This window comes from Panthera tigris, chromosome B2 (assembly GCF_018350195.1).
Source record: "Panthera tigris isolate Pti1 chromosome B2, P.tigris_Pti1_mat1.1, whole genome shotgun sequence".
Taxonomy (NCBI): domain Eukaryota; kingdom Metazoa; phylum Chordata; class Mammalia; order Carnivora; family Felidae; genus Panthera; species Panthera tigris.
The window spans coordinates 138,180,843-138,189,861 of NC_056664.1; the positions used below are offsets into that span (position 1 = coordinate 138,180,843).

General features: G+C 38.3%; 1 pseudogene; it reads right to left on the minus strand.

The window, feature by feature from the left end:
• Positions 1 to 8,404: 8,404 nt before the first annotated feature.
• LOC122238935 lies at positions 8,405 to 8,502 on the minus strand (annotated as a pseudogene).
• Between the last annotated feature and the right edge of the window lie 517 nt (positions 8,503 to 9,019).

Below are 9,019 nucleotides of genomic sequence, written 5' to 3' on the forward strand. Positions count from 1 at the left end.
GGCAATTTTTACAGCTATTTTTCTGCTGCGTTCAGGAAGGTGCTGATACCTATTTTTCAGCTCCACTTTAATATCTTAAGTAAGTATGTATCAGGTCTGACTGACTTTGATGCAAATATGGCTTCTCTGAAGGGGACATGAAGGGTATGTGTCAGGCTTCATGAACTTGCCCACTGCTCCTGAACACCTGCGCCGGCCCAGGTACCTACACAGGCTGAGTTGTGCCTGGCACTGAATGCCAACACCTCATTTTATTTGTAACAGTAACTCCCACACTCAGACACTACATCCCAAAACAGAATCACTGCAACCAAAGCAGGTGAGCCTAGAGGACTTACCACTATCGGCACTCTGTGCTAAACACAAAATTTTTCTCTTTGAACCCCCAGATTCTCCACTAAGAACGGATCACCAAGCAGACCACAACTTTCCTCAAAAAAATTTTATTTCAGTCACCTTCTTGCCCCACCTGGACACTGGTTCATCCACAATCTCCTCTTAATTTTAAATTTTAGAGAACAGGTTAGGTGGGTGGGGAGTCTCTGAACTCTCTATGCAGATTAGCCCAACCCCTCCCCAGAGGACTACACACCTAGAGGAGAGGCAGGTTTTGCTAAGCTCTAGCAGAGTATCTAAAGGTACCTAATTATACACTGTTGTGTGACGACAGTGTTACAGAGGTGACAATAAGAACACATATCCAAGACCGAAGGACAAAAACGTTCTGCTCATAGCAGCCTTTTCTTCCTGAATGTATATAGGGAGCAGTCAGTGGATAACCCTGGTAAAGCACCAGCTAATATATATAATACTGCAGGGGCACCTGGGTGGCTCAGTCAGTTAAGTGTCCAACTTGAATTTGGCTCAAATCATGATCTCACAGTTTGTGGGATCGAACCCGACTTAGGATTCTCTCTCTTCCTCGCTCTCTGCCCCTCCCCCACTCCTGTGCATGGCTCTCACGCCAGCTCTCTCTCTCAAAATCAATAAACAAACATTTTTTTTTAAAGTACTGCAGATATACATAAGATATAATGCAGGCCACAAATGAAACCCCACATGTAATTTTAAATTTTCTAGCACCCATATTTAAATAAGTAAAAAGAAAAAAGGTATAATTGATTTTCATAATTTACTTAATGCAGATTTCCAATGTATTAGTATTTCAACATACAATCAATATAAAAATATTAAGATCTTTCACATGATTTTTTTCATACTAAGTCTTCAGAGTCCAATGTATGTTTTATACTTAGAGTACTTCTCAGTTCATACCAGCCATATTAAATGTTCAAAGCCTCATGTTGTTACTAGTTACCATAATAGAGCAGCTCTAGATTTTTTTAAAAATCTGTATTCCATTGGGTCGTCTGGGTGGCTCAGTCAGTTGAACATCCGACTTTGGCTCAGGTCATGATCTTGCACCTCATTTTTTTTTTTTTTAATCTGTATTCCATTACACAGACCAGATCCAATGTCTCATCAAAGTACATCTTAGGAGTTCATGTACTGACATGTGCCATCTGGTCAAAACACATAACTATAATAAAATAGGAAATGAATGTGACTATATGAATGCTTCTCTAACATAATACTATTTCTAGCTCAACACCAAAGCCAAGATTTACCCTAATAGAAAAAACACTAAAAACATTTCCATTAAAAACAGGAAAAGGACAAGGGTGTCCTTTACCACAATAATTATTTAACACAGTACTGGAGGTACTAAACGGTCCAATTACACAAGAGGAAAACATAGTAAGCCCTTTAAAATTATCATTATTTGAAGATTATATAATTCTTGACCCATAAAACCTGAGTGAATCAACTATAAAGCTATTTAAAATAAGAGAAAGCAATAAGTTGACTAGGTACAAAAATTAATATGCAGAAATCAATAGAATTGATACATACAAACAACAACCCTTCAGAAGCTATCATGGAATAAGTAGTCCCATTAAAATAACAAACAAAAATAAAATACTTAGGAATTAATGATGAAATGCGCAAGACCTACATGAAGAAACTCTTAAAACACTATAAGAGATTAAAAGAAAGATTGAAAACAAAGGCAAACCACATTCACAGGTAGGAAGTGTCAATATCACAAAAAAAAAAAACTCATAATTCTCTATTAAAGAGATGTAAGAGAAATGACATAATTTTGCAAGTGGGGACACAGGGTTGGAATGCATACCTACCTGAACATGAATGACAAAGACAGGATGAATCATCTGCTCCCCTCCATCCCATGCCTGGGGGCCTAATTCTGATTACAAAAAAAAAAAAAAAGTCAGGCTGTATGCCCTCCATTCCTCTGGTTGCCTGTGTATGATGACAAAAGAATATGCACCTTTTCCCAAGTTCTATCTCTGCTCTAGCAGTGAAACCACGTAGTGAGATGAATGTAAGGAAAAAGATCAAGCTGTAGAAGCTAAAGAGGTCAACCCTAATCCCAATGCTCCCACTTAGAAACTGTTAACTTTATATAACTCACTTACCTCTCTGAGCCTCAGCTTCCTTATCTGTAAAACAGAGATTAAAACGAGCCTGCCACTTACTTCACAGGGTTGTGGTGAGGGTGGGAACTGAGGTTTGAAAGAGCTTTGGACCATAAAACTCTTCACTGCTATGTAGTTTATTATCCGACAAGATGAATCCATGTGCCAATTCATGTTTAAGTGACCATCATTAACACAGCTCTAAGCCTGACATAAATAAAATCAATGTAAACTTATTCCTCAGGGTTGTTTATTTTTAAGAAGCTTCAAGGAATAGACCTTCTCTGGAGTGAGCCATTCCCAACCTCTTGAAAGGCTGCCAGCTGTGGTTTCAAATAATTACCCAGAAACATTTGGATTTTCTTCTTCCTCTCCTGTTGTCCTTTTCTCCGAGAAAATGCAGAATTGTTTCCCAAAAAGTGGATGTGAAACACACTGAAGCCACTCATTTGTATAGAATATATGTGTCCTTGACTCTCCACTTGGAAGAGAGCTGTGTCACCAGCATCAGAGTAGGCCCACAAGTGAGAAGTAAAATTTTTGTTGCCTTGAAGTCTCCAGATTTTGGGGTATATTTGACTCCACAGCACAGTCTTTCCAGTCCTGCCTCCTACCACTTGGGTTTTATAAATGAAGCTGTGATCAAAGAGAGGACTTAAGAGCTCCGGATCTTGCACGTTGGAACAGATCCGTGAGATAGCCAAGTCTGAAGTATGACCACCTCTACAGGTTGCTGACAGGAAGTGGGGACAAATAGAACTCTGCTGACGAGTAGAAGCTTTTTAAAAATTTCTTAAGGGAGGCCTTTTTTCAAGATCTATTCAGAAAATTTCTGCATAAATGGCCATTATCACATAAGGGATAAAATTAGATTTGGTAACTAGGGAAAAGTCAGACTAACAATGGGTGGGTGGAGACATTTGTGACTCAGTGTATAAAATCTTTTCTTTGGGAGATTGTCTATGGATGATGCCTTACATTTTGGACATAGCAAAATAATAGATGTGAAATTCGGCCCACATCTTTCTTACATATGATTGAGTGAAGCTATCGTTTAGAAGAGCCAGTGAGACTTAACCGAGGTCCACACCCCCTTCCCACCATGTGGCTTAAGGGACATTAAGCTGAAATGGGGGGACAAAGGGACAAAGAGCTGAACTATGGAAGGAAATGACAGGATGACAGGATTTCCTATAAAGTGCATGAACAAAGCAATAATACACAAGGTACCTTTATAAACAGCACTAGTAAATTTTACATAAATGCCTGACATCACCTTTTGTGCTTTTGAACTATTTCAGTTATAGTAACATCAGAGACAGCAGCCAAAAACATTTGCTATAATTTCAAATGCATTCCTATTCATGTGAATCAATGCATGAAAATCAATGCACACCTCACATTCAGGAACACTCAGAAATTGTATGCACAGACACCACACAGAGAGAAAGAATACACATGTCTTATCTCATTTTCTTTAAAAATGTTATATTTTGAGAGCACCAGCAAATGCATATAGTCTTGGGAAGGAAACAGCAGGCTTCCTTAAGCAATTATGAAATTCAAGTCACCAAATTAGCATACCTAAATCATGCAAGTCAGAATAACTTCACTGAGATTTGTCCTAAATAATTAATAAATTACTTTGCGATATTAAAGAATTATTTCATTACTTCACCATTAAAATTCATAGACGCCTCTATTATGTATATTAAACTTTTTAATTTTAAATTATTTAACTCTTAGATGTAGGGGAAATAATATTATTGTATCCTGTATTCTCAAAAAAAATTTCCCTTTATATTACTTTAATCACCTAATGGCTCTTGAAGAAAGCAATTTCCTACAACATTTTATTCTACTCAAAATGCTTTTCCTGTACTTTATCTAGAATGTACTTAATGATGTCTCTACACCAATGTGGGAATGACTGAAAGACAAGACACTGATGAGTAAGAGAAAGAGAAAGCATAAACCTTTAAGAACTTGAGTTTTTTTTTTTTTAATGTTTATTTTTGAGAGAGAGAGAGAGAGAGACAGAAACAGAGTGCGAGCAGGGGAGAGGCAGAGAGAGGGGGACACAGAATCCGAAGCAGGCTCCAGGCTCTGAGCTGTCAGCACAGAGCCCGATGTGGGTCTCAAACCCACAAAACACGAGGTCATGCTCTGAGCTGAAGTCAGATGCTTAACTGACTAAGCCACCCAAGCGCCCCAAGAATTTGAGGCATGAAGAACACACATCAGAACAACATGAAAACTATTTTTAAAAACACGTGAGTCCCATCCTCTGAGATTCTAGTTCACCACAAATCTTACTGGTGGGCACATGCTTCTTTTCCACATTAGCTATCAGAACACTTGGGACCTCTGTCTGTCAAGTAGATAGAAGCAGGTGGCATAGTGTGTGCATCACACATGGACATGGCCTGGACGTTGTGGGTGGACATCCCCAGCCCTGCCTTATTTTTCTGCCTACATTTTTCATTTGTCTCATTGTTTGTACTTATTTTTAGTTCATCTTGCTAAATTGTGCATATCTTTAGAAGTAGATTTGAATTCCTTTCACAATGTGAAGAATTTTAAGTGACTGAATAATAATGGGGAAGGATAAATCTTTTAATAGGGAAATTTTATATTTTGTACCCTTTACCCATTTAGCCCATCCCCCCTCCCACTACCCCTCCAGTAACTCTCAGTTTGTTCTCTAGATTTATGAGTCTCTTCTGTTTTGTCCCCCTCCCTGGTTTTTTATTATTTTTGTTTCCCTTCCCTTATGTTCATCTGTTTTGTCTCTTAAAGTCCTTATATGAGTGAGGTCATATGATTTTTGTCTTTCTCTGACTGACTGATTTCACTTAGCATAATACCCTCCAGTTCCATCCACATAGTTGCAAATAGCAAGATTTCATTCTTTTTGATTGCCAAGTAATACTCCATTGTATATATATGCCACATCTTCTTTATCCATTCATCCATCGATGGACATTTGGGCTCTTTCCATACTTTGGCTATTGTTGATAGTGCTGCTTTAAACATGGGGCTGCATGTGTCCCTTCACAACAGCACACCTATATCCCATGGATAAATGCCTAGTAGTGCAATTGCTGGGTCGTAGGGTAGTTCTATTTTTAGGTTTTTTTGAGGAACCTCCATACTGTTTTCCAGAGTGGCTGCACCAGCTTGCATTGCCACCAACAATGCAAAAGAGATCCGCTTTCTCTGCATCCTCACCAACATCTGTTGTTGCCTGAGTTGTTAATGTTAGCCATTCTGACAGGTGTCAGGTGGTATCTCATTGTGGTTTTGATTTGTATTTGCCTGATGATGAATGATGTGGAGCATTTCTTCATGTGTTGGTTGGCTATCTGGATGTCTTCTTTGGAGAAGTGTCCATTCATGTCTTTTGCACATTTCTTCACGGGATTATTTGTTTTTTGGGTGTTGAGTTTGAGAAGTTCTTTATAGATTTTGGATACTAACCCTTTATCTGATGTTATTTGCAAATATCTTCTCCCATCCTGTCAGTTGCCTTTTAGTTTTGCTGATTGTTTCCTTTGCTGTTCAGAAGCTTTTTATTTTGATGAGGTCCCAGTAGTTCATTTTTGCTTTTGTTTCCCTTGCCTCCGGAGACGTGTTGAGTAAGAAGTTGCTGCGGCCAAGATCAAAGAGGTTTTTGCCTGCTTTCTCCTTGAGGATTTTGATGGCTTCCTGTCTTACATTTAGGCCTTTCATCCATTTTGAGTTTATTTTTGTGTCTGGTGTAAGAAAGTGGTCCAGGTTCATTCTTCTGCATGTCGCTGTCCAGTTTTCCCAGCACCACTTGCTGAAGAGACGTCTGTATTCCATTGGATATTGTTTCCTGCTTTGGCAAAGATTAGTTGGCCATACATTTGTGGGTCCATTTCTGGGTTCTCTATTCTGTTCCGTTTATCTGAGTGTCTGTTCTTGTGCCAGTACCATACTGTCTTGATGGTTACAGCTTTGTGGTATAGCTTGAAGTCTGGGATTGTGATTCCTCCTGCTTTAGTTTTCTTTTTCAAGATTGCTTTGGCTATTCGGGGTGTCTTCTGGTTCCATAAAAATTTAGGATTATTTGTTCTAGCTCTGTGAAGAATTCTGGTGTTATTTTGATAAGGATTGCATTGAATATGTAGATTGCTTTGGGTAGTATTGACATTTTAACCATATTTGTTCTTCCTATCCAGGAGCATGGAATCTTTTTCCATTTTTTTGTGTCTTCTTCAATTTCTTCCATAAGCTTTCTATAGTTTTCAGTATATAGATTTTTCACATCTTTGGTTACATTTATTCCTAGGTATTTTATGTTTTTTTGTGCAACTGTTGGTGTATAGGAATGCAACCATTGTTGGTGTATAGGAATGCAACCAATTTCTGTGCATTGATTTTATATCCTGCAACTTTGCTGAATTCATGAATCAATTCTAGCACCCAGGTGGAATCCTGGGTTTTCCATACAGAGTATCACGTCATCTGCGAAGAGTGAAAGTTTGACCTCCTCCTGGCTGATTTGGATGCCTTTTATTTCTTTGTGTTGTCTGATTGCAGAGGCTAAGACTTCCAATACTATGTTGGATAACAGTGGCGAGAGTGGACATCCCTGTCTTGTTCCTGACCTTAGGGGGAGAGCTGTCAGTTTTTCCCCATTGAGGATGATATTAGCGTTGGGTCATTCATATATGGCTTTTATGATCTCGAGGTATGATCCTTCTATCCCTACTTTCTTGAGAGTTTTTATCAAGAAAGAATGCTGTATTTTGCATGACCTTTTCTTCTCATTTTAGACTTCCAGCTGGTGGTATTTGCTTCTCACTCCATCAACCCCATTCTTGGGACAGGATGTCCTATCCATCACTTACACACAGAACAAACTCAAACAATGTGCTACTCCTCCCAAGGGCACTAGCCTTTTCTCTAACTGCAAAATAAGATTTATTACCTCTCAAATCAATTTCAGATATCAAGGAAATGGGAGAAAGTAAAGGAAGTAATCAAAGATAGAAAGGTGTTTTCCCAATTCTGTGAAAATTATACTACCCACCCAGGATTATTTCTACTCAGGATAGTTTAAAGGAAAATGTTAGGGTTTCAGTAACAATTTTAATGTATTGCTTTATTGATAACCTTCTACACATCATGTGAAGAGCCAAACTAATAAAGATGCTGAAGAGAGAATAAAAGAGAGTAGTGTGGAAATTGGAAGACAATCTGAAGGGAGTTAAATGGCCACTGACTGTCCATTTATATGGAAGGGAGGTAGAAGCAAAGGTTAGGCAAAAATAATTTGATTGTTGTTAGTCTGGGATAAGAGTTTGAGGGTGGACCTTAAATCGCAGGCCATTTGTGTGAGAGGCTTTGAGGGCATTTACTGCTTGCTCTGCATTTTGGAGGGAATTTCGCCCTTTGTTTGGACTCCCGTATGTGAACATAGAATATCACTGTCCCTGTTATGGATTGAATTACATTTCCCCCCCCCCAAAAAAAAGATGTTGAAGTCCTAACCCAAAGTACCTTAGTTAGAAGTAGGTGACCTTATTTAGAAATAGGGTCTTTGCAGATATAATCAATTTAAAATGAGGCCATGCTGGATGACTGGTGTCTTATAAGAAGAAGAAAATTTGGGCTATTGTGAACAGTGCTTCAATGAACATTAGTGGATTTATTAATTTTTTAATCTTTTTTTAACCATATGAATACATATAGGTTCATGAAAAATTAGAATAATACAGCAGAGATTATGAAGGGGTGTTTGTAGACTATGGAGTCAGGCCACCATGCTGTACTGACAAGAAAGCAATGTCACAGAGGGATCACACAACACTTCCCAGACTTGCAAGTTCTTCATAGGAAAGGCCATCTTTGTTTGCTTTGTTTGTTTGTTTGTTTTTAATATGGAATGCTTCACACGTTAGCATGTGCAGGGGCTGTGCTGAGTTTCTTTATATTGTTCCAATTTTAGTGGATGTGCTGCTGAAGAGAGCACCACAGCAAAGCCTATCAATGAAACCCACTAAACCTGGTAGTACGGCAAGTATGTGGGGGTCTAAGCAACAAATCACCTAGCACATATAAAATATTTACCAGAAAAAAAAGAGGGTCAAAAATCTAGCCCTAAAGCAAGTTTGTATTCCAGAAGGCTGAAGTCATACAGACTATATTCTCTGACCGAAATGACATTAAGATGAAAGTTAATAACAAACCATATGTAAAACTTAACCATCTATTGAAAAGTAATAAATATGCTTCCGAATAACCTATGACTCAAAAAAGAAATCAAAAAGGAAATTAGAAAGTATTTGTAACTGTGTGATAATAAAAACATATCAAAATATGTATCAAAAATGTTTAGCATTTAAGGCAACACTTATAGTCTTTATTATATCAGAAAGGAATTAGGTGGAGGGGGTGCCTGGATGGTTCAGTCGGTTGAACGTCTGACTTAATTTCAGCTCAGGCCATGATCCAGGCAAAGCCCTATGTCGGGAGCCTGCTGAAGATTC